Consider the following 25,917-nt stretch of genomic DNA (forward strand, 5'->3'; position numbering starts at 1 on the left):
AAGGTCCCATAGGAAGCACAATATTCCTCCTCGCATTATGGTGAATCAATTCACCATAACGCGAGCGAAGGTCCCGTAGGAAGCACAATATTCCTCCTCGCATTATGGTGTGAATCGATTCACCATAACGCGAGAAGAGGTCCTTGACTAAGCTGCAATTTTATTTGCGTTAGGGAAAATAGATTCACTACAACGCGAGGAGGAATACCTGGATTCCTCTGGCATCTCCTCTCACGTTATGTTGAATCCATTCACACCACACAGAGATTTGTTGTTTAAGACTGACTGTCTCTTGATTCATTGCTTGAACTAATATTTTCCATGTCTTATCTACACTCTTGGTGCAAGTTCAAGTCGAGTTTGATGTGGACGAAGAGATTAAAGAAACACTGCAACTCTGTTGTATGACTTCCTCTACAAATGTCGACGTCATGATTTGCACCCTTCAATTTCGTTGATGTTCAATTGCGATTTTTCTCTGGAGGATACATTTTCTAGCCATCCTAGATACTTTGAAGAGGCAAAGCAAGAGTTTGATGAGCTCACAAATGAAGATCTAGTGATGATTGATGGGAAAAATCACATTCATTTTAATCTCAAGGTGTCGCCGGAGAAGAAGCGGTTAAACAGGGATTGGCACAAGGTACCATGTGATAAGAAGAGAGCTTTGCTATGCCCTTTTCACAAAAGAAAATGCCGCTTGATGGAATACTCTTATGCTTCTTGCACATGAACGTGCAATTAACAGATGAAGAATGTACAGAGCCGCATGCAATAAATGAAAGTGAAGACACGGTTTCTCGTCAGGCTAGTCCCACCGTTGAGGATGTTGCTGAAGAGGAGGACACTCCTCATGTGATTGAGGAGTTCAATGTTGAAGAAGAGAGGAAGCTCAGTTCGGCGGTTGATATTGAGGCAGTGAGAGAACAAAACACTGATATAGGTCAGCTTGTGCTTGAATCAGATGACTTCTCCCCCATTCCAATGCCATTACTCCCCTCCTACCAAGTAGGAGATTCAGAGTATATATTGCTGACAGACATACAACATGTATTTAACTTAAGGGAGGACCATTACATAGCTTTCATAGCCCAAAATCTTGAGGTCGATGACAATTTTGTAGATGATGATGGGATAGATAAGTACTTACTAGTGGATAGCCGTGTGAAAGACACCGAGTTCCTATCTGCTGCAGCAACACTAAAGATGATCTATGTTGATGCCCTTAAATATGAAGGAAAAGATGCCACAGAGGAAGAGCTACAAGAAGCAAGGGAAAGACTGAATATTACCAACATGGGAGGGTTTAGGGATGTGCCAAGTAAGACAGCGGAAACCGTTCCTAGTTCGAGCACTAATTTATGGCAAGACACCTTGCTTGAAGCAGATGAGAACCAAGAGGTTAGTTTTTTTTGTTGTGTTTTCGTACTTTTGTTGCGGATTTGGCTTTTTCAACTTTGTCCTGAAATGTTTGGTGATGTTGTTTCTGGCTAATGCTCCTTTATTTTTTCAGTTGGAAATATATGAAGACACATTCCCATTAGGAAGTGAATGGGGTCTTCTTGGGCCCTTTAATTTGCCCAAGCCTAATCAAGGTGATTAAGGAATAGCCAAATGGGGGGTTGCCATGTGGACTAAAATGTTGGGTTTTTAAGAGAGGTGTAAGAGTGGTCAAAGGGTGCACTTTTTCCCCCAAAGGGGGGGGGGGGGGGGCAATTTTCCAATTTTCGGACCTCCATAACTTCTACATACAAGCTCCGATTTGAGCGGAGATTACAGATCCGTGATCTATGCATCAAGAGATTTCCATAGATATGTTACATGATATGGTTTTATCCGCTAGATTTTAAATTCCATTTTTCCCCCAAAATTCAAATTCGAATAAAGTAGCCGTTTTGAAGCTTCTAATTAGAAAACGTTTCTTCTTAAGAGAAAAGGTTTGACTCCCTTAAACTGCCAAATAAAAGGGCCCAAGAAGCCTTCCATTGAGGTCCTAATGCTCAAACGTGCTTCAGGCAAGCGTATGGCGGGATTGGGCCACGATTCGACACTAGGAACATATATACATCGCCTAAAATTCCCTCAAATTGTGATATTTCACGCTAGCTTCTCCAAGGACAATGCAAGTTTTCCTCTGATGGCGATAAAGACTCTATCCAAGTATTTAGGTGGCTATCACTTAAGGCTGAATGCAAACAAGGCAATACTTCTAGAGCGGCAAGCAGCTGTTCAAATTTTTGGAGAGGGATCTGGAGTATATTCGTTGAGATGTAAATATTATTTAACATATGCTGCTTATGGCTTGGCATGTGGAATCACAGATCCTAATCTGTTGAGTGATTGCGGGAAGAAGCATCTTCTTAGAACAGCAAGGCCAAAGGTCCCTATTGTGCCATTGATAGAGGATGAAGAAGATGATGTAGAAACTTCATCAAAAAGGGCTTGGCTGGGGGAAGTCTCTACTCCAGATTAACAGATTTAGATTGTTCCAGTTGCTAAGAAGTTTCTTCATATTTCTCAATACTCTTCTTGCTTACCATTAAAAACTATGAAATGTATATATATTGAAAATTTATATGGGACATAGATGAAAGCTCTTATTCTTTTAAAATCTTTTACAGTTACATCATTGTTTTATAATATGTATTTCAATGATCAATTTTCTTCCACACTCTGCTCTGTCTTTGTCGTTGTCTTAGCCATTCAGCATGATTCTGCCTTCCTTGTGAGGAGACATATATTGATCATCTCCATTCAGCCTGCATCTTTCTTATTGCACATGACACAGCTGATTTGGACTGTTTGATCTTCACACGAGCCCTCACTTGAATCCGCCTATACCACCACTGACATAGTTGCTTCATGGGATTAGTTTTCTTCACTCCTCCTCCATGTTGAGTGCACAACGTGCTTGCTAATGAGATCTTTCCATGCCTTGGGTAGACCAAATCCCAAGGCTTCCAAACTCTTCCGCAAAAAAGGTTCCATGTGCATGCAAAATGTGCTACAAATGCTCAACAACAAGACATTTAGTATCGTACAATATATTTTGAACAACAATAAAAACTCAAAGCTGTAGGTATTCAAGTAATAACCATGTATTGTGTCAAGTTTGTCGCACCCCATGCCTTTTCATAGCTAGTGTAGAACTCTGTCACAACTGCCTCAAATTTCTCAACATCCCCATCTTCAAACCTTGCTTTTTGCAACAAAGGTGCTAGGCGATCAAGTGCCAACCACGCTTTGGCCTTTGCCACCCTTGCTTGTCCTGAAGAGCCTCGATCAGGTACAGCTGCATGAAGCTTCCACCACACCTCAAAATCTATACCCAGATGACCTCTCTGGGTATGATTAGATGAGAACTTTTTGGCTTTGCACCTCCAAAACATGGTTTGCTAGGAACATTTCCGGTCTTCCTTGATCTTCTCAAGTCCTTCTCAATCTTCACTTGACCACAATGTAAACCTGCATCTAAAAGCACTTGCTCTATTTTTTTTATAGTTCTTTCACTCTCTAATGCTGGTTTCATATTCCATGAAAATTCGATGTACATGTAGACTAGTTTCTCAATTATTCTAACCAGCGCATGCAAAACACAAATATGAACTCTGATCAAAGGGATAGCAAGAATTGGATCCCAATTAGGATCCACTCCTCGAGCATCACGATTTGGGGCTTCACGCCTATTACTGATTACATTTAGGCATTTCCATTCTCTCTCTTTTCCTCCTTTGGAGACACCTCGTTCGGTCATGCAATACAGGCAAGGATACTTGGCCATTGCTCCTTGGAAAATACCAAACATGCATTTCAAGGTTTTAAGATCTGCAGCCAGGTGCCATTCAACCTCATATTCACCATATCCTTCTACATAAAGCTTTTTTCCATTCGACTGCTGCTGGATAGTGGAAGGAAGCTCAGTCTGGTTAAAGTACCACTTTAGAATTTCATGGGTCTCTGTTGGAACCTGTTAACAAGAGGCCAGTTAAATTGTCTATAACATCATAACAAGAGGATAGCAACATAATATACTTTTTTTAAAAATGGATAGCACGTCACCTCAAATGCAGCCAGCCACCACCAAATCTCATTTTCGGATTGTACACTAAAGTGCTTCTCATCAGCATTACTGATACTTGCATCCAAAGCTCTATTCATTAAAGTCATGCTAACCCTTTCCAGCTTCTGTCCTTTGATCACCTCACTCTCATCAAGTTTTAAAACAAATTTCAGCCTTCCATTGCACTCATGTACAATGATGTCATAAAATTTCACCATAGCCATTTGTAATTTCCGAACATCCATAATGAAATTGTTGAACTCTGTAAGCTCTATGATTTTCTGTTCCCCGCTCTTTTTAGTCACTGTCAATGTACTAGACACGTGACAAGGCTCTCCAACAAGTTCGACCATTCCCAAGTTGAGAATATTTCGAGCTTTGTTCACGTGAAATGGTTTTGGAATGGGAATTACTATTTTTTTTCCAAGCTTAGAATTGAAACCTTCTTTAACTTTATTAAACAACATCCTGTAAGACTTTGTGCTTATACCAGCCATGTCACATATACCTTGTGCATCTGCACAGCAGGAGTGAATGCTTCACTCACCTCCTGCAAGGATTGCTTTGCTATGTCTGATCGAAGTCTTAGGATGATGTATTGCTGACTCCACCATGTCTTTTGTTAGAACTTTGCCAAATATATCAGAACCTTGCTCTTTTGGAACCACAACATCTGTGACCATCCTGAAGCAACAACGATAGCTATTTCAGTCCATCATTCATTTAACTATACCACCCCCACACCCAATCCCCCATCTCCAAAAAAGGAACTAAAGATGAAAATGAAAAGTGAGTGCTCAAAGAAATTATAGATCCCAATACCTGCAAGCTTTTACACGACGCTTCCATTGGCCACCTCCAACATTGAGTTCTTCGAATGGTTTGATCTGTCTCTTGCGTAATCAAGCACCCAATGGCGTGTCTTTCAAATATTGTAATTTTTTGTTGAACTTTTCAAGTTGTTTTCGAAGGTGTGCATTCTCACTCTCCAATGTGAAATTATTGATTTCTCGAACTGCCAAAATTTCATTCTTCTCTTTAATAGTGTCCTGCATCTTACAAATAGTCTATTGCAAATGATCAAACTCTTTTTGTAACCCAGCACAAACTTTTGCTTTGTCCTCATTTGAAGCTTGCAAAGCTGTTGTGATCGATGCCAAGTAAAAATTCGCACCTTCAAGCATTTTTATTATGGCATCTCTATCACTCAAATGTCTTTCAAAGATACTTTGACATTGGCCAAACAATCTTTTGCAATATCCAAGCAATCCATTTTCACCCTCACACACAAATTTGAAGAAACTTGTCAACCCAAAGAATGATGGAGATTGAGAGGAGGTTGGATCTGGTGGGTAAATACTACCATCCAACCATAGGTCCATATTTTTCTTTCCTTTATTTTGAAGCTCAGTAATGTGGGCTTCGCATGCTGGCCTAGACCAATTTCTCTTACAGCAGGGAGCATAATCGGCTTCTACTTGGAAGTGGATGTCCACCTTTTTCTTCTTTTGTTTCACAGGTTCCATTGCATTGTTCTATGCTTTAACAACACCAAAAAGCATCATGAACTCACACTTTAACCAAAAGAAACCAAAGACATTACACTTATCTCCCGTGAAGAAGATTGCTTCATTAAAACCAAAAGACAACATCACTAAATAATACCTCCTTGTCCATCAAACAAACTTGTTGGTATCCTAGATGCACCAAAATGTACAGAATACTTGTAAGCATAACCCTCACTTGAAAAAGGTAAGAAATGGGATTGTTATTCATGCACAAGCAGGTATGGCGCATGAAAAACAAATACTTTTCCATCCTTTTTCAAAACTTGCCGCCTTGAGAAGAAGAGAAAATCAAAAACCTCCTGCTCAAAACAATTCGGATTTGGAGTGGTTGTGGTTGTGGAGTCGGGAAGACAATGAGGGAGACAATGCAAGATGATGGGTTGCAGGGACGAAGTTCGGTTCAAGTTTGGTAAGCAAAGTTGGCTTGGTTACATTCAAAAGTGTAATGAAGAAAGAGAGTGGTGTCTTTTTTCAATAAAATAAGGCATCATAGTGGGAATAAAAAACTATACTTAAGAGGCATTGTTTTGAATTAAAAAACACCCTACATGTCAGTCAATGCAATAACGAACTTAAAAATGACGCACGTACCCTCCAATATTATATGTGGGTTTATTGGCTTGCTTTGTCCACATCACCATCCCAAGGGATCTCTTACAAGGCCCCTTTTTGAGTCCCAGACCAAGCTGAAGGTTTTTATCAAACATAACTATATCGCTCGATGGCAAGCACAACAGTTCAAGGATTGTATTATTAGATTTCCTAACGATGTGGTTGTGTCGGTTGTAGACTTTGTTGAAAACTATGCATTCAAGGAGAAAAATGAGATTCAATTCATGCATTGGCACTCAAGTCAAGTAACTATTTTTGTGCACATAACATACTACCGCAGGGAAGGGGAAGTAGTCAAGAAAATCCACTTCTTCATATCAGATGACAAAGTGCATGACACATTGTTTGTCCAACATTATTTTATGCTGCATTGTGGCTGGTTATAGAGAGAAGGTGTCACTCCAAAACATCACTGGGTCTGATCAGATGGTGCTGTCTCACAATTTAAGGCTGCTAGGCCTTTCTATTTTGTTGCAAGGTATGCTAGACTAACAGAAATGGAGATGTGCTGGTTCTTCTTTGGATCAGGACATGGCAAGGGAGAGCATGACGGTGCAGGTGCAGTTGTTAAAAGATCGTTGACACATGAACAGCTGAAGCGTAATGGGGCCACTTTAAAGTGTGCTGCAGATGTGGTTGCCTATTGCCAAGCCAACCTAATGGAGCCACTTTAAAGTGTGCTGCAGATGTGGTTGCCTATTGCCAAGCCAACCTATCAAAGGGAGCAGCTGCATCATATCCTCTAAAAGAAAGGGAATGTGCCCGTGTGTTTTGGGAGATCAAAGTAGGTGATGTAAACAGGGAGGTTAAATGGAATTGTGCCACGGTTGAGAAGTCTCGCACCTTGCATGCTTTTCGCGGTCACAACCGGCAAGATGCAACTGCCATTGCCACAAGACCATTGGCATGCTTTTGTGATGCATGCATGAACCATAGTTGGAATCGCTGCACTAACAAATCTCATGTGCAGCCTTGGGATTATCACATTCTGATGCCATTGTCTGATGAAGTTGAGGATGAAGAAGACACTCCGACTGATGATGCCCTTGAAGGATAGATCATTGGATATGAAAAATTCATGTATGAAGGCCACCATGATGCATTAAGTAGTGCTTTGTGTGTTGGTGACACTTTTGCAGTGAATCCGGATGCTACAACCAATGATGAGAATGTAGACTTTTACTTGGTAAAGTGCATTGCAGTAAAAGAAAAGGCAAAACAGGGTTACATTGATGAGTGGAACAATGTAATTGACAAAGGCTCTTATTTCGTGCAAGGACTGTATTACAAAGCAAGTGGATGCATACACCTTCAAACTAGACTACAATCAACCTGTTGTTCACATACTTTCAAATCTTGTACGTTGTATCAAGATACCCATGAAACACATGCAAAAGAGAAGGCAAATGTACACAATCACCCCCGAAGATTATGAAGCAATCTATAACAGCATGCCATTCGGTTTTTGACATGAGCGTCATGGTCTTTTATTCTATTTTGTATCTTGTGTATGCTTACTACTACCACAGTATATGCTAATTGTGTACTAACAAGCTTCTACAAAGTGTGTGCTAGCTAGCATAAAGCGTATGCTAACTAGCATACAGTGTATCCTAACTAGCATATAAAGTATGCTAACTAGTATATAGTATAGGCTAACTAGCATATACTGTATGCTAACTCGCACAGTATATGTTAACTGTATACTAGCTACCTCATTTATATTGTGTGCTTACTAGCATATAGCGTATGCTAACTAGCATACAGTATATGCCAACTAGCATTATGCCAACTAGCATATAGTGTATGCTAACTAGCACAGTATATGCTAACTATATGCACACTAGCTACTATATAGCGTGTGCTTACTAGCATACAGTATATGCCAACTAGCATATAGTGTATGCTAACTAGCATATAGTGTATGCTAACTAGCACAGTATATGCTAACTGTATGCACACTAGCTACTATATAGCGTGTGCTTACTAGCATACAATATATGCTAACTAGCATATAGTGTATGCTAACTACTGCAGTATATGATAATTGTTTACTAACAAGCTTCTACATAGTGTGTGCTAACTAGCATAAAGCATATGCTAACTAGCATACAGTATATGCATATACTATATGCTAACTAGCATATATGCTGACTAGCATATATAGTATATGCTGACTAACAAGCTTCTACAAAGTGTGTGCTAGCTAGCATAAAGCGTATGCTAACTAGCATACAATGTATGATAACTAGCATATATAGTATGCTAACTAGTATATAGTATAGGCTAACTAGCATATACTGTATGCTAACTCGCACAGTACATGTTAACTGTATACTAACTACCTAATTTATATTGTGTGCTTACTAGCATATAGCGTATGCTAACTAGCATTACAGTATATGCCAACTAGCATATAGTGTATGCTAACTAGCATATAGGGTATGCTAACTAGCACAGTATATGCTAACTAGCATATATTGTATGCTAACTATCACAGTATATGATAATTGTTTACTAACAAGCTTCTATATAGTGTGTGCTAAAACTAGCATAAAGCGTATGCTAACTAGCATACAGTATATGCTAGTTAGCATATACTGTATGCTAACTAGCAAACAATATATGCTCACTAGCATATACAGTATATGCTAACTAGCATATAGTGTATGCTAACAAGCACAGTATATGCTAACTGTATACTAACTAGCTGCTATATAGTGTGCTAACTAGCATACAGGATTATGCTAGCATATAGTGTATGCTAACTACCAGAGTATATGCTAACTGTATACTTGCTACTTTATAGTGTGTGCTACCTAACAAAAAACCCAATACATAATTCTGTAACACATAAAAATGGAATAGTAGGAGGCAACTATTGAAAAGATTATCTCATCATTAACTTCCAGCATCAAATAACATTACATAGGGTTTAATTTTACAATGAGTCACACCCGCGAAAAATCTTTAGGCCTCCTCAGAGGGCGTTTGTAGTGACCGGGCTTTTTTGCTCCCTCCTTTTTCTCTGCTTTCTCCTTTTCCTCTACTTTTTCCTTTCTCTCTGCTTTTAGGTCGCCTCTCTGCTGTTCCTTTTCTTTTCTTTCCCTCTCCAGCCTAGCTTTCTCCTCTCTCTCTGCTTCTAGGTCATCTTCCTTTTGGTTGCGACAAAGTTTTGCTTGTCTCTCAGCCTCTAGCAACTGTTTGATGACTGCATCAGAGAAGTTATCAGAGCCTGTATCAAAGAAATTGTCAGCCACATACGTTGCCCGATCATCCGACTGCAGCCAAAGAAAAAGCCAGTCTTTCAAAGTTTCTATAAGAAACTGTTGTCTCTCCTCAGCACTCTGGTTCTCTAGCTTCGGAGTAACGAGACAAGCTTATGCTGGGTTCTAAAACACTTTGTAGAGGCTATCATCAATCAGAAGCGTGTTTTGGGCGTTGTACGCCGGATTGTATTTCCAAAACAAGGCTAAATCTTTCATAAACACAGGTTTATTCAAGATCTGCCAGGGTTGCGGACTGCAGTGCTCTTGTGCAAAAAAAACCGACAATCCTTGGCACCTGCAATTTAAAAACAGCCCTGTAAATATTCATGACTTTACGATGCATGCTTGTGCTCCAAATATACACACTGAAGAACTGAAGACACCAGTCCAAAAACATGTGGCTGTCCTTGCGACAGAACACCTGCTTATCCTCTACATTGTATTTTAACATTTCATCTACATATGCAGGGGGCTTTTCGCCGAAGCGAGTCTCTACCACCCTCAGCAAAAGATCGTTGAGATCTAGTAAAAGAGCCCTTTTTTCATCACACAGTCGCTTAGGCACCCATATTGGGTCTGGAAGAGGATACCATTCAGCATATATAACCTCCCCTGATGGGTGAACATAATTTAGGTGCTCAAAAATTCTACAGGCACGCTGTGAATATCGTTCGAGCCGCTTTTCAATCTCCAATTTTTGTCTCCTTATCTGCCTAGCTTTGCGGACTCGCCATTTCCGTAATTTTTGCCATTGCATGGCCGCATTTACATCAGGCAAGGCAATTAATGCCAGTTTCTCTTCCTCTGCAAAGAAACAGCGATACGAAGTGAAGAAGTTCATAGATTGGCAGAAAATTATAATGGACTGCTGCTCAACATTATATTACACAAAGACATTTTCACCAGGAAAATAAAAAAATTACATGACAGCCACAAGAGGCATTAGGTTTTCAAAATGGCATAGCCATAAGAGTGAAGGGCATAGGTATGGGAACACTAAGTAAAGGCTAAACAACTGAACAGTGACAGTTGCCTGCTTACAGTAGAGAATCTGGGCAAAAAAGGAAAGGTCTTAACATAGTTTTTTGCAAGCTCTTGAGCGCGTGGCTTTCTTTTCACCTTTGGTGCTTTCAGCTTTGTCCTCCATCTTCTTTGGGGAACCATAGCCGTTGCTTGCAGTTTCTTCAGGTACCTCTTCTGGGCCCACTTTTCTCTGTCTTAGCCTTTCGCAAAAAACCCTCGAGAGGGCTGTTATCACCAACTTCCTGCGGGTCCTCTATGCTGTCAGTCTTCAATGTTTCCCCTGATGCACTGGCACTAGCCATTGTCTGCTGAGAAGTTTTTACTGTGTCAGTTGCAGCAGCCCAGGCATGACACGCGCATGAGGAACCATGACAAAAAAATCATCTTCTATTGATTTACTGCTCACGTCACCACCTTCCTCTATTGTTTTCATGCTTGCACTTTGCATTTGCTGGGATCCTGCATCTACTCCTTCATTCATTGTATCTAGCTCACCACCCTTCTCAGTCAAAGGGTTCTCAGTTATTGCAGCCTTTCCCTTACCTTTGGTGTCATGCACACTGCCCACATCATGTAGGGGCTTTGAGAGGCCTGCAACAACAAAAAAATCTTTGATTACACCCTTTATAAGCATGTCATGTATGCTACATAGTATGTTTCATATGCTAACTATGTGTGCAGCTAGGCCAGTATGCTAATTAGCATTCCCGTGTATGCTAGCTAGCATAATCATATATGCTAACTAGAATATCAAGTATGCTAACAAGCATACCAGGTATGCTAACTAGTAAACCTTATAATCTCTAAGCAATTCAAGTGTACCCAAAAGCTTCTATGTGCTTACTAGAGCATAGTATATGCTAATTAGCATATCCAACATGCTTAATAGCATATCAAGTATGCTAATTAGCATATCCAGTATACTAACCAGCATACTGGATATGCTAATTAGTATATCCTGTATGCTAACTATCATTCCAGCTAGCATATCCGGTATGCTAATAAGCATATCCAATATGCTAACTAGCATACCTAGTATGCTAACTAGTAGACCTTATAACCTCTAAGCTAATCCAATATGCTCCAAAATGCTTACTAGCATATAAAAATTGGTAATTATCATATCCAACATGCTTAATAGCATATCAAGTATGCTAACTAGCATATTCAGTATGCTAATTAGCATAACCAGTATGCTAGTAGCATACAAGATATGCTAATTAGCATATCCTGTATGCTAATTAGCATTTCAGATAGCAATCCAATATGCTAACTAGCATACTGGATATGCTAATTAGCATTCAATATGCTAACTCTGGTATGCTAATAAGCATACCCAATATGCTTACTAGCATATTGGATATGCTAATTAGCATCCACTCATCCAACTAGCATATCCACCAGTGTGCTAGTTAGCATACTGGTTACGCTAATTAGCGTATCTTGTATGCTAGTTAGCGTATCCAGTATCCTAACTAGCATATCCGTTGTGTTTATTAGCATTCTGGATACGCTTTTTAGCATATCCGGTATGCTAGTTAGCATGCTAGTTAACATATCCCGTATGCTAGTTAGCATACTGGATATGCTAGTAGGCCTACTTGATATGCTAATTAGCATATCCGGTATGCTTGTTAGCGTGTTGGGTATGCTAACTAGCATATATGCTATGCTAGTTAGTATACAGGGTATGCTTACTAGGATACTAGTTAGCATATAGAGTATGCTAACGAGGATGCTAGTTAGCATGCAGGGTATGCTAACTAGCATATACGGTATATGCTAGTTAGCATCCTACTAGCATATCTAGTATGCTAACTAGTATACTGGATATGTTAATTAGCATATGCAATATGCTAACTATCATACTGTATATGCTAACTAGCATATCTAGTATGATAACTAGCATACCTGGCATGCTAATTAGCATATTCATTATGCTAACAGCACACCTTTTATTCCCAATATGATCAAGCTTGTAGACTGTATGTCCTGTATGCTAGCTAGCAAGCATACATTCAAGTATGGTTAACCAAGACAAAAAGAGCATGGTAAGTACATGAGTTACCTGAGCACATGTACCAAACATAAAGTGCAGAGATGAAACTTACAGACACTTACCAGTTTACAGGTTATGTCTATGTCACTATCTATGGGGTCATCTTCACGAAGAGGAAACCCCATAGCCTCTATGGTGTCTTTGGTTGTCTCTATTCTGACTTCAAGCTCCATCTTTCGCGCCGGGCATCCACATCATTGCTTTGCAATAGAGCCTGCAACTCCATCTCAGTTGTTTGCAACCTCTGTCTCATGGCCGTGACAATAGGAGTGACCTGCGCATTTTTTGCATTCAAAGCCCTAGCAAGTTCCAGGCTCTCTTGCACATTGTTTAGATTCTGTTTCTCATAATGTAGCTGTGTTTTCATTTGAAGGACAGCTGCCTTCATGCACTGCCATTCCTCCAACCCACAAAATGAAGAAGCTTCCATCTCCTGTCGACTATCTTGATGAGGCTGAAGTGTGGCCTTGGTAGATTTGGCAGTACTCTTTCCTGCCAATGCCATGTTTTCCTCGCAGATGTCAGCAGACTCATCCTCAATTTTTGAAGCTGGAAGCTGAAGATTGCGTAGTCTCCACTTGTTAACATGGCCCTCATAATAGCCCTTCTCTCGAATATCCTGCAAGTACTGCACTGCAAACTCGGCCCAATTGAACCTAATGGCTGTCCCGCTTGCAATCACGACAGGACTGAATTCTTTCACGAAACCCTTTGTGTGAGATCCATGTTCCCACCGCGCAACGGATTCGGGGTACCAGCAGTGGAAGTAACACATCATGCGCGGGTAGGGGTCTCACACTCGGGGCCTCACCCACGGATATCCGGACAAGAGACTAATCCGTCGGTTTGTCCAAAACCGAAACCGGAAAAACGTCCTTTACCCGGAAAGCATGGGCGATTCCACCAGGATAACTCTTTACTCTAACGTAGTCAAGATCATTACGGATCAACTGATCTGATTGCACCTTTAACGGTACTTGGTCAAATCAAGGAAGAAACTTGCACTTGGATCATTGGGATCAACGCTTTTTTCCCCATCAAGAGGCACAGCCGTTGATTCCTATCCATAGAACAATTTCTATCCGGGATTTACTTCATCTATCGTAATAATAGAAATTAAATCTCGATTTACGAATCCATCAGTCCAGCCTAACCCCATCCGATCCCATGGGTTAGCCAACCGCCCAACCACTGTAGTGATGGGATCCAGTTTGGAATTTGGTTAGGTTTTGTCCCGGGTACCAAGGAAAAGAGTTCCAAGGCCCCCTAGCCGGAAGTTCATGCAAACATAAAACTAGCCACACCACTTACACACCCAATATGAAATTGCCTTTTTCTTAGCATCAGCTAACTTTAAAACAATCCTTTAATGAAACCATAGTACCACTGATCACAATCTTCCAATTTATCTGGTTGATTCATAATTTCCCATCATTTCTTCATCAGAGTATCTATGGCATCATTGGCAACTAGAACGCTCACCACCTGTCCACACAGGGGCCTTTTCAATAGTTCCTAGCCCATAATACTCGGCAATATAATCACTTATAAAAATTCAAGATGGACTCTCGTTGAAGATCAGCAAGATCAACCAACAGATCCATATAAAGAGCCATGGACTCATCCATTGAAGACCAGCAAGGTCAATCAACCAGATCCATGCCCGGTTTCACAAAACAACTCTTACTCCTTGTTCCAATATCTTCCTCGACGCACGCGTGGGTATCCTGGGTGACCCAGAGCCCGAGCACCGTATGGTCAGCACCCTCTAGGATCCTTCGCAGGTGACCTAGCGCTTCACTCATAGGCCGCTTCCTTGGTCCCTCATCCACCGTACCGGAAGCTCACCATTTAAATCGAACCGAGGTTGGTCAAGACCTCGGTCGACCTTGCTACGCGAGACGTCCTCCATTGACTCTCCGTCAGCAGTTGCAACTTTAACAGTTAGGTCTTCATGACCTTAATCCACAAGATGGTCAAAATGCTTCCCCAGCATTCTTGACATAAAACAGTCATTTACAAACAGTCACAAAATACAGTTTCTAAATCGAACTCTCGTCTTTCCACATTATCCCTCCTTAGTCCACATTACTTATTCCACATTCCATTCAATGTGTACTCATTCTCATCCATTTCCTCATATCGACGACACATTAATTCACATACACATTCACATTCACATCCATACATCCACATTTACATGCATACATCCATTATCACGTCCTCATTCATACATCCACATCCACATTCCCATTCACATCTATACATCCACATCTACATCCACATACATACATACATCCACATACATACATACACATCCATATCCACATCCATACATCCACATCCATATCCACATTCACATCCATACATCCACATTCACATCCATACATCCATATCTACATGTATACCTCCATTTTCACATCCTCATTTATACATCCATATTCCATATCTACATTCATACATACACATCCATATCGACATCCATACATCCACATCCACATCCACATTCATATTCACATCCATATATCCACATTTACATGCATACATCCATTATCACGTCCTCATTCATACATCCACATCCACATTCATATCCATATATCCACATCTACATGCATACATCCATTATCACGTCCTCATACATCCACATCCACATCCACATTCCCATTCACATCTATACATCCACATCTACATCCACATTCACATACATCCACATCCACATTCCCATTCACATCTATACATCCACATCTACATCCACATACATACATACATACATCCATATCCACATTCCCATTCACATCTATACATCCACATCTACATCCACATTCACATCCACATTCCCATTCACATCTATACATCCACATCTACATCCACATTCACATCTATACATATACATCTTCATGCATACATCCATTTTCACATTCATACATCCATACTCCCATCTCCACATCCACACATCCACATACATACATCCATTTCCACATTCCCATTCATATAACCCCATATGCCTTCACATCTAATCTTTTACATCACATCCATTCTTGCCCTATCACAACCCATATACATCTTATCCTATCACATACACTTCTTAGCTCATCCCATACACATCTTATCACATTTAATTCATCTTATCACCTCTTATACACCTCTTATCACATCCTATCACATCTCATATCTATTTATAGAATACAAGAGAATTCTTATATTTGATATAAGATTTCTTTACACATTTACTTATCCATAAATTCCATTTAAGGAGATTAATACTTCCGAAGTAAAATCAATCTTTTATGCATCTTCCTATGCATAAATTCATTTTAAATAAAAATGACACTTTTGAATTAAAATTCAATCTTTTATGCATCTTCCTATGCATAAATTCAATTTAGATGAGAATGACACTTTTGAATTAAAAATCAATTTTTTTATGCATCTTCTTATGCATAAATTCAATTTAGTAGGAATTACACTTTTAGAATAAAAGAATTTCTCTTATGCATCTAAGTTATGCATAAAATCCATTTATGAGAAAAATCACACTTTTAGTATAAAAAGAATATCTTTTATGCATACCTCTATGCATGAAATCCAATATGATAAAAGTAACACTCTTACAATAAAATAATCAACTTTTTATGCATACCTCTATGCATGAAATTCAATTATGATAAAAGTCACACTTTTATAATAAAATAATCAACCTTTATGCATACCTCTATGCATGAAATTCAATATAATAAAAGACACACTTTTATAATAAAATAATCAACTTTTATGCATACCTTTATGCATGAAATTCAAATATGATAAAAGTAACACTTTTGATATAAAAATTTATCCATTATGTATACTTCTATGCATGAAATAAAAATGATAAAAGTAACACTTTTGATATAAAAATTTATCCTTTATGCATACTTCTATGCATGAAAATAAAAATGATAAAAATAACACTTTTGATATAAAATTTTATCCATTATGCATACTTCTATGCATGAAAGTAAAAATGGTAAAAATAACACTTTTGATATAAAAATTTATCCATTATGCATACTTCTATGCATGAAATAAAATGGTAAAAATAACACTTTTGATATAAAAACTTATCCTTTATGCATAATATTAAAATTCAATTTCTCCATGATTATAATGAAATTATTTCAATTAATCTAGGATGATAATTCCTAGAATATGGTAGGAAGTCCTCTTTTTATACTTTGAATGAAATTATTTTATGCATAATTTTTATAAAAATTTTGCCATAGCTCCGCTGCTATGACTGATAAATCTCAATTTTTCTAAGGGATAAAGCTTATCATTAAGGAAATAATTAAAATGATTCTCTAATTGGATCATTAATCCATAATGGATTAAATCATCAATATACATAAACTAAAAGCATAGAAAAAAGCCATTAATTTGGCCTCAAGCATAGCTTAATCTTGGGTTAAGGAAAAGCTTTATGAAAAGCTTGATTTGGATTGAGAATGGGTCATGAGTATGACCATTTCTTGAGTGAGAGAGAGAAATTACATAAAAACCCTAGAATTTAAACATAAATGGAATTAACTTCAATAGCATTTATTAAATTATGTAACTCTTCACTACTATTCACCAATTAACTTCAATAGCATTTTAAATAACCATACCAATTAAGCTTCTCAAGCTTGAGAGGGGTTGAGAAGAGAGAAACATTGAGAAATTATAGAAAAGATCAATATTCACTAATTACCTTACAAATTGCTTGATTCTTTGTTCACGGTAGAGGCCCCCAACCAATCAATTGGTTAAGTATGTTGATGGAGCCACCAATGGGGATTGAAGAGAGAGGAAAGCTCCAAAAACTAGTGAATTATTAATGAATTCATAGTTCTTGGCTTAGGTGGAGTAGAGTAACGATGCATAAACACTATATATTTTTCAACAAGGGGGAGGCTTCTATTAATAGGAAAAATTGAGCTCCTAACCAAACAAACTGATTCTAGAATTTTCTAAATCAGTTTGGTCAATATTTGACCATTTTTAGGTCAGTTAAGCTAACTTTTTGGAACTAGACTTGAATGAGGAGAGAGGAGAGATAAAATATCTCAATTTTTATGAGTTTAAAACTCATTCAAGCATGTGAAATATGCACCTCCTTTAAAGAACTCCCCTTCCTTACATATGTGTCATAATGGAATCATTTTAATATTGCTCATAGTTTTTTTTTACTAATAAACCTTGTACATTTTCAACTCTTCATCTTATGTGAAATATGCACCTCCTTTAAAGAACTCCCCTTCCTTACATATGTGTCATAATGGAATCATTTTAATATTGCTTATAGTTTTTTACTAATAAACCTTGTACATTTTCAACTCTTCATCTTATGTGAAATATGCACCTCCTTTAAAGAACCCCCCTTCCTTATATATGTGTCATAATGGAATCATTTTAATATTGCTCATAGTTTTTTACTAATAAACCTTGTACATTTTTAACTCTTCATCTTATGTGAAATATGCACCTCCTTTAAAGAACTCCCCTTCCTTACATATGTGTCATAATGGAATCATTTTAATATTGCTCATAGTTTTTTACTAATAAACCTTGTACATTTTCAACTCTTCATCTTATGTGAGCATTTACTCATTTTTGGGTATCTTCGTTTACAAATTGGATTTATCTCCTCCCTACACATGGATTGATGCTATTGGCCCATAGGAACTTAATTGGACCATAATCCAAAAATTTCTGAAAATCTAGACCCTTAGGCTAAGGTCCTTTATACCCATTTCCAATTAATTCCAATTGCACATTGGAAAGTTCTTTTTGAATTTCTGTTTCAGGGAAACTTATTTTAATAAGATGAGATAATTTTCTATCCAAAAATATTAAGAATCTGAATATTCTCTCTCTAGAATATTTTCTCTCTCTAGGTTAAAACAGTTAGAAACAAGGTCTTTATATTTCTGAAGAGGGATTGATTACAGGGGAAGATACTAGACATCAAAAAGGGGGTGGGGGAGGAATCTTACACTTTGCAAATGCAGAGGAAATTTCCATGTTGGTTGGGGCCTTCTCGTATACATTGTAGACTCATACATTTTGGTGTGGATGGTGCTGCATTTGATGCGGTATTGGCTGGGATCCTTTGTTTGTTTGAACACACTGAAACATTCAGCATCACTGACCTGCTCCCACCTAACCATTTTGGGATCTAAACCCTCCATGGAAAGGCCATAAGCAGCATTAAACTCTACCAAAGTTGTACAGAATTTTTCCTGCATGGGGATCACGACCTTCGGAGCTTTCCATCGACCTGCACACATCAAAGGGAAATGTGCTCAACTGTAAAGGGAAATGTGCTCAACTGTATTGCATGGAAATGTGCTCAACTGTATTGCATGGAGCTTCTTGTGGTACTGAAGCCGAAAGTAGAAGAGAAAACACACAGAACCCACACAAGAGAGAGAGAGAGAGAGAGAGAGAGAGAGAGAGAGTACCCGAGAGGGACATTGGGGAACCTTGAGATCGCTTTGCACTTTTGCAGGGAGATGGAGAAGCAGAAGGGGCTCTGCGTTTTCTGTGTATAGGAGAACGCGAATGCGCTGCCTTGCTTGCGGGCTCCATGGTGCTCTGGCCTTCGCACTTCATCACCCCACCACTCCACTGTAACGCCCGTGCTAACTAGCTTCAAAGACTAGCTCGTAATTCAATATACCACAACTTTCATTGATTATTCTTTTTTTTTGAAGTGTCCATTTGAGCTTTTTGTATCAGCCAGAAGTTTTAAATATGATTACTAATATAGTGACTTACATGCCTAAACTTATGCTAACTAGGAATGCTTGTTCACACATGTGAACTAGCATAAAAAGCGTAGCACGTTAACATGCTTCTACCCATAGGCATTCTGATTATTAAAGATATAAACACTATTAGTCTAGTGATGTCCCTTGGGTACTCTCTCTTAATCATCTTTAATCCACCATATTACTAACTTAATGGTTAGGGTATGTTCACCTCTTTTGGAGGCACATGCCATCCTTCATCAACATCTTAGACATCAAGTCATGTTATAAATTTCTTCCAATTACTCTTTAGGGACTTATCGAATTTGACTTGATATATCTAAATGTTTCATATAGGTTATTGTGCTAGTAATGCCTTTGGATGTATTATTTATATATACCCTTCCGATTACTCTTTAGGGACTAAGTATAGAATTTGACTTAATATATCCAAATGTTTCAGAAGTTATTGTGCTAGTAAAACCTTTGGATGTATTATTTATATACCTTTGGATGTTTCATATGTTATTGTGCTAGCCTTCAACTTAGCTACTATAAATTTTTCTTGGCACTCACGTATAAAGTTTGTAGTGTCTTCTAGTCAACTCATCTCTTGTTTAGGATAATCTATCATTCCTTTTTAAAATTAAGGTTGAGTCTCTTTCACACCGAAGTGGGTTTGGCATTGACCATAGTCTACTTAACCGGTTCCAATATTGGATCCTTTAAAGGGAGTGGTTAAAGAGGTGGTAGATGTGTCTTAATTGGAGCCACTTTGGACATACTGAATCTATCATCACGTTTACCTACCTTCTTCTTCTTCTTCATTGGAGCCAGTTGGGACACAGTGAATCTATCATCACGTTTACCTACCTCCTTCTTCTTCTTCACTAAAGCCACTTTGGACACACTTACTCTATCATCACATTTACCCACCTTCTTCTTCTTATGGGTTTTGGTGCATCCCCGTTTTGACACAATAATTCCTACAATCTTGTAAGTGAAAGCAAACAAGTTGCAATAACTTTTCCTTTTTATATACTGAGAATGTCATGGGTGGATCAATAAAACTCACCTAGGAGCCCACATTGGACACGATTGCACCCCACACTTATCATATATCAAAGTCATTGGGCTATTATGTGTGTATTCAAGTAACCTTTCTTAGGAATTTTGAAACTTTGTACAGTCCTTGACAATGGTAGCACCATAGAGGAGCTCTTTGAGATATTAAGTTAATGTCTCTACTTTGTCGCTTGGAAAATTGGTATCAAAACGTCTTGATGATGCCAATAATAACTTGGTAAAGAGTCTTGAGTTTCCTCCACATATGGTGGATTTGGTTTGAAGTCAACTTCATACCTATAGTTCCTCAATTAATACTTGATTGATTTGTGTGGCCTTCTACATTGTTGTGATGTCTGAATTTGATTGGCTCTAATGAGTCCCAACAATGGATATTTTACATTATCTCATGCGTCTCAAATTTTGAGTTTTGGTCCCAAATTTTTCAACAATACTACACTAAGCTCATGAATTGATATCTGAGAAATTAGTTACTTCTTGGGAGATCGATAAGTTTCTTAGGTAGTTTATGTTACAACTAAAGAAGTCTTTGCCTATTTTCTAAGTAGAAGATCCCTAAGCATTAAATATCACAAGTTACTTACTGTAGAAGTTTTTCCTTATTTTCCAAGTAGAAGGCCCCTAAGCAATAAACCTCAAAAAAATCTACTCTATCAACTCAAATTCTGGTGGGCCCAAGAAGGTGTAAATAGATCATAAGAACCTTTGAGTCCTTAGTTGTTGGGGAAGCCACAAGAGTGTGTGTGCAAGATAAGGGCAAACAAATGGTAGTCTACCCTTGATAACTATGCAACCAAAAAAGAAGCCACACCACAAGAACCTGTGCACATGAGGGCAACACTTCACTCACCCACCATGACCAGACCATTGAGCCCTCTCAACCTCCCTAATATTAATAAGTACAAAAAAGATGGTAACATTGCAAGTGCCCTGGAAGACTTCATCCACGTATCTAAGCAATTGATTTACGAGGGGGAGCTGTGTGTGTGGCATCAAAGACTTTGGTACTATAACATCACTACACAATTCTAATGGCATTAAACTTAAGTATCATTATCATGATAACATCTCAAGCCTCATGTGATAAGCTAAATCATAAGATGAAAATAGAATGTGATAAGATGTGATGTAATAAGAATAGATGTGGATGTGTATGTGGAAGAACGGATGTGGATGTGTATGTAGAAGTATGAATGTGGATGTGTATGTGGAAGAATGGATGTGGATGTGTATGTATGGATGTGGACCTGTATGTATGGATGTGGATATGTATGTGGAAGAATGGATATGGATGTGTATGTGAAAGAATGGGATGTAGATGTGTATATGGAAGAATGGATATGGATGTGTATGTGAAAGAATGGATGTGGATGTGTATGTGAAAGGATGTGATGTCGATGTGAGTGAATGGATGAGATGTAATGTGATGTGAATCCGGATGTGAGTGAATGAGATGTGATGTCATATGAATTGGATGTAAATGAATGATATGAGATGTGAATGGATGATATGTGATGTCAGTAATGACCCTGACTACGTTAGAGTACAAATATCCTGGAGGAATCGCCCATGCTTTTCGATAGGGGGAATTTTTTTGGGTACGGTTTTTGAAGAACCAAGTTGTTTGTCGGATATCCGTGGCAAGGCCCCAAGTGAGGGATCCTGCCCCGTGCAAGAAGTGCTACTTCTGCTCCTAGCACCCTCGAATTCGTTGCGCGGATGGGACAGGGATCTTTCAGCTGGTATCAGAGCGAATTGGCTAAAGTGGATCAACTGAAAAGCCAAAAATGTCAAAAATTTATGAAGTAACAGTAAAAAGTTATAATTGTGTGATAAAATTCATACAAATTTATATTCAATGAAGATTCATAAAATTGAAAGTGGGTCTTCAGATGAAGTACCGCAATTGTATGGAAATCCCTGACTTACTTGAGGCCTAGTCATGATGGTATTTACCTTATAATTCCAAGTACCGTGACTACCCGTATATACCGAGGGTATAACTGCAGCTCTTTACTGGGAGTATATACGAGTAAATCTAAGACTTGAAATTATAAAAAAATACTATCCAGATGATGAATTCGAATGTGGTTGATATGATTTAAAATTCTGGTTGAGAGAACTGATGAGTTGATTTGGATTCTGATTGAAAAATGGTGATTCCTAATTTTAGTTGAAATGTAATAAGCTGAGCAAAACCACAATGAGGATGAATGGGGCGAGTCCCTGTGATGATGTTCGTAACTGGAATGGCAGAAAATCACTATGAGATTAGTGGATTGTGCTGACAGATTGCTGCTGTAAACACTTGACCCAGTGGATCAAGTTAAGGGATGTCAAATTAAAAATCTGTACAATTGAAAATTCCCATGGAGGACCGTCCAGATAGAAAGTTCGGTCTAATAATGGATCATTATTGTGATAAGGATTCGAATGTTATGATCTGAGTGAATTGTCATCTGATGATGAGTTCTATATAAGGAATCTTTATCCCATGATTCTATGGAGAGCTGACCAATCTAAAGAACCCCAGAATCAATTGGATCTAAAGTCGGATTTGAATGGTAAATAAAAGAACTTAACAAGAATTTTCGTATTGATAGGATCATGGATCGAGGTCGTCGTAGTAGGAATGATAACCCCCAACTCGATGAGGAAGAGCTCGACTTGGATGTTCGTAAAACTCTTTATAGATCACAACCTGGACCTTTCAAGGGTGAAGGGAAAAACTTGCGCGAGATTGTGGAGAACTGGATCGAAGCAATGGAAGAGTACTTCGATGTCACTGGGTACAATGAGAAGAGCAAAATGGCTCTTGCAAGGCTGAAGATAGTAGAAACAGCAAGGAAGAGATTTTGTCCTCCCGACTTTTTGGAAACAAAGATGAACGAATTCTCAGAGTTAACCCAGGGGAGCAGAACTATTGAAGTATATCACCAAGCATTTGCTCTCCTCCTTGCTCGCCACCGCTAGATGACGAACAGCTGATGGTCAGGTTCATTCGGGGACTGAACGAACCTTTGAATATCCTAGTGAAGAATGCCAAGCGAGTTTCCATGGCCGAAGCAGTGTGGATGGCGAAGGATTTCGCCAAGGTCTTTGATGTCAAGGTCCCGCCGAAGCCAACACCATCACCTTTCAAAAGGTTTTTAGCTCCAGAAAGTGATTCCAACCCTCCACCTTGAAAGAGATATAAGGGTCAAACCCAGGATATGGGAAGTTCTAGAATGGAAGAAATGTCCTTTTCCCGAAACTCAATCCCTTGGAATTCAACTTCAGAAGTTCCACCCTTGAACAAGGGAGTGAAATGCTATAATTGTCAAGGATTTGGACATCACAGTATGGATTGCCCAACTCCTTTTGGAACAAGGTTTTCAGGGTGGGAAAATCACGGATCAAGATTCCAGACTCCAACTCCTTCCTTCCAGAGTAATCAGGTTTCTTTCCTCCAAAATTAGAGAAATCCCAGAGGCAGACCCTCTAACCAACTCGTAGTTTTAATCCAAAGTAATGCAAGACCTCCCGCCTCAGAATAGGGGAAGTCAAAGAGAGATGTTTCCAAATTGGCCGTCCACTTCCAAGGCAATAACGCTGGAAGTGATTGAATAAGAAGAAGAAGGTGAAAGAGATTATACTCCACCTACGAGATGAAGACATCTCGCATTTTTTAAGTGGGGTAGGATGTAAGATTCCTCCCTCCAGCTTTTGAGGTGTGCAGGTGTAAGAACCTCCCCTTCTGATCTTGTAATTATTCCCCTCTTTGAAATAAAAGAAAGATTCTGTTTCACCCTGTTTTGACCTGGGAGAGAGAAAAGTCTAGAGAGAGATAATCCAAAATCGAGATATTTTTGGATATAAAAATCCTCCTAATGTCTAAAATAGTTTCTCCTGAAACAGAAATTCAAAAAGAACTTTCCAATGTGCAATTAGAATTAATTAAAAATAAGTTAAAAAAAAGAGCTTAGTCTAAGGGTCTAGATTTTTAGAATTTTTTGGATTATGGTCCAATTAAGGTTCTTATGGACCAATAAGATTAATCCAAATGTAGGGAGGAGATAAATTGAATAATTAGAAGAAAAACCCCCAAAAATGAGTAAATATTCACATAAGATGAAGAGTTGACTAAGGACAAGGTTTATTAGTAAAAAACTATGAATATTACTAAAAAAATGAGATATTTTAAATATAATGATTCAATTTTGACACCTTGGTAAGGAGAAGGGGGCTCTTCAAGGAGGCGCCTATTTTACATGTGTGGTGGAGTTTTTAAACTAAAAAATATTGTGATATTTTTATCTCTCCTCTCTCCTAGATCAAACCAAATCAAAAGGGAGCCAAACTAGATCCAAATCTTGTCCAAATTCAGCCAAACTAAACCTGGAAAATTCTAAAACCTAGTTGGACTTGGTTAGAGGCCTTCCTCACCTGTAAATAGATCCTTAGTCCTTTGTAAAAAAATATGAGAACTATACCATGCCAGTATTATACTATAATAATGATATTTTCTATTATCCTCTAAAAATCCTCTACAAATTGAAGAGATTGGAGCTTCTCTCTCTCTCTTCAATCTTCCTTGGAGTCTTCATCAACATACCAAACCAATTGATTGGTTGGGGGCCTCTACTTTGATCAAAGAATCAAGCAATCTAGGAGGGAAAGCGTGGTTTATGGTCTTTCTTTTTAATCTCCAAATGATTCTCGCTTCTCAACCCCTCTCAAGCTTGAGAAGCATTCAATTGAATGGCTTTTTAATACAATTGAAGTTCTATAATGAATTGTAGTGATAAAACACATAAATTTCTATTTATGCTTAAATTAAACGTTTTTTTAAGCATGTCTCTCTCTCCCCCAAAGAATAGTCATTCCTATGACCTATTCTATATTCAAATGAAGCTTCTCATGAAGCAATTCTCTAATCTAAAAGTAATTTCTATGTTTGTCAAATTGAGGCCAAATAAGTGGCTTTTTAATGCTTTTATGCTATTTAATTTATGAAAAAATTAAGAATCAAGTCCATAATTGGATAGTGATCCAATTAATGGTTATTCTCTCATATGATATTACTAAACTTTATGCTTTCGAGATTATTGAGAATTATCAAAAATAGTAGCGAAGCTATGGTAAAATTTTTAAAAAATTAACACATAAATAATTTTCATTCATATTATGAAAAGAGGACTTCCTACCATATTCTAAGATCATCCTAGATTAGTTAAATGATTTTCCTTATAATCATAGAAAAATTAATTTTTATATTTATGCATAACTAGTAATTAGCAAAAGAGAAATTTTTAGTAATTCATTTTTATGTTAAAAGAGGAATTCCTATGACATTTGGAATTCCATCATTGAGATGGAAAAAGAGAAATTTCTAGCATATTGGAATTAATGAGTATTTTAATTAAATTCAAAGATAAAATTTAGATAAATTTATTTTATCTATGAGAAATATTTAAATGTTAAAAGAGAA

The 25,917-nt window shown here is 38.1% G+C and overlaps 1 pseudogene; it reads left to right on the top strand.

The window, feature by feature from the left end:
* Positions 1–7,165: 7,165 nt before the first annotated feature.
* Positions 7,166–7,922, top strand: LOC147624811 (uncharacterized; annotated as a pseudogene).
* Positions 7,923–25,917: the final 17,995 nt, after the last annotated feature.

Source organism: Cibotium barometz, chromosome 24, assembly GCF_041138505.1.
Source record: "Cibotium barometz isolate CiBa-2024 chromosome 24, ASM4113850v1, whole genome shotgun sequence".
NCBI lineage: Eukaryota > Viridiplantae > Streptophyta > Polypodiopsida > Cyatheales > Cibotiaceae > Cibotium > Cibotium barometz.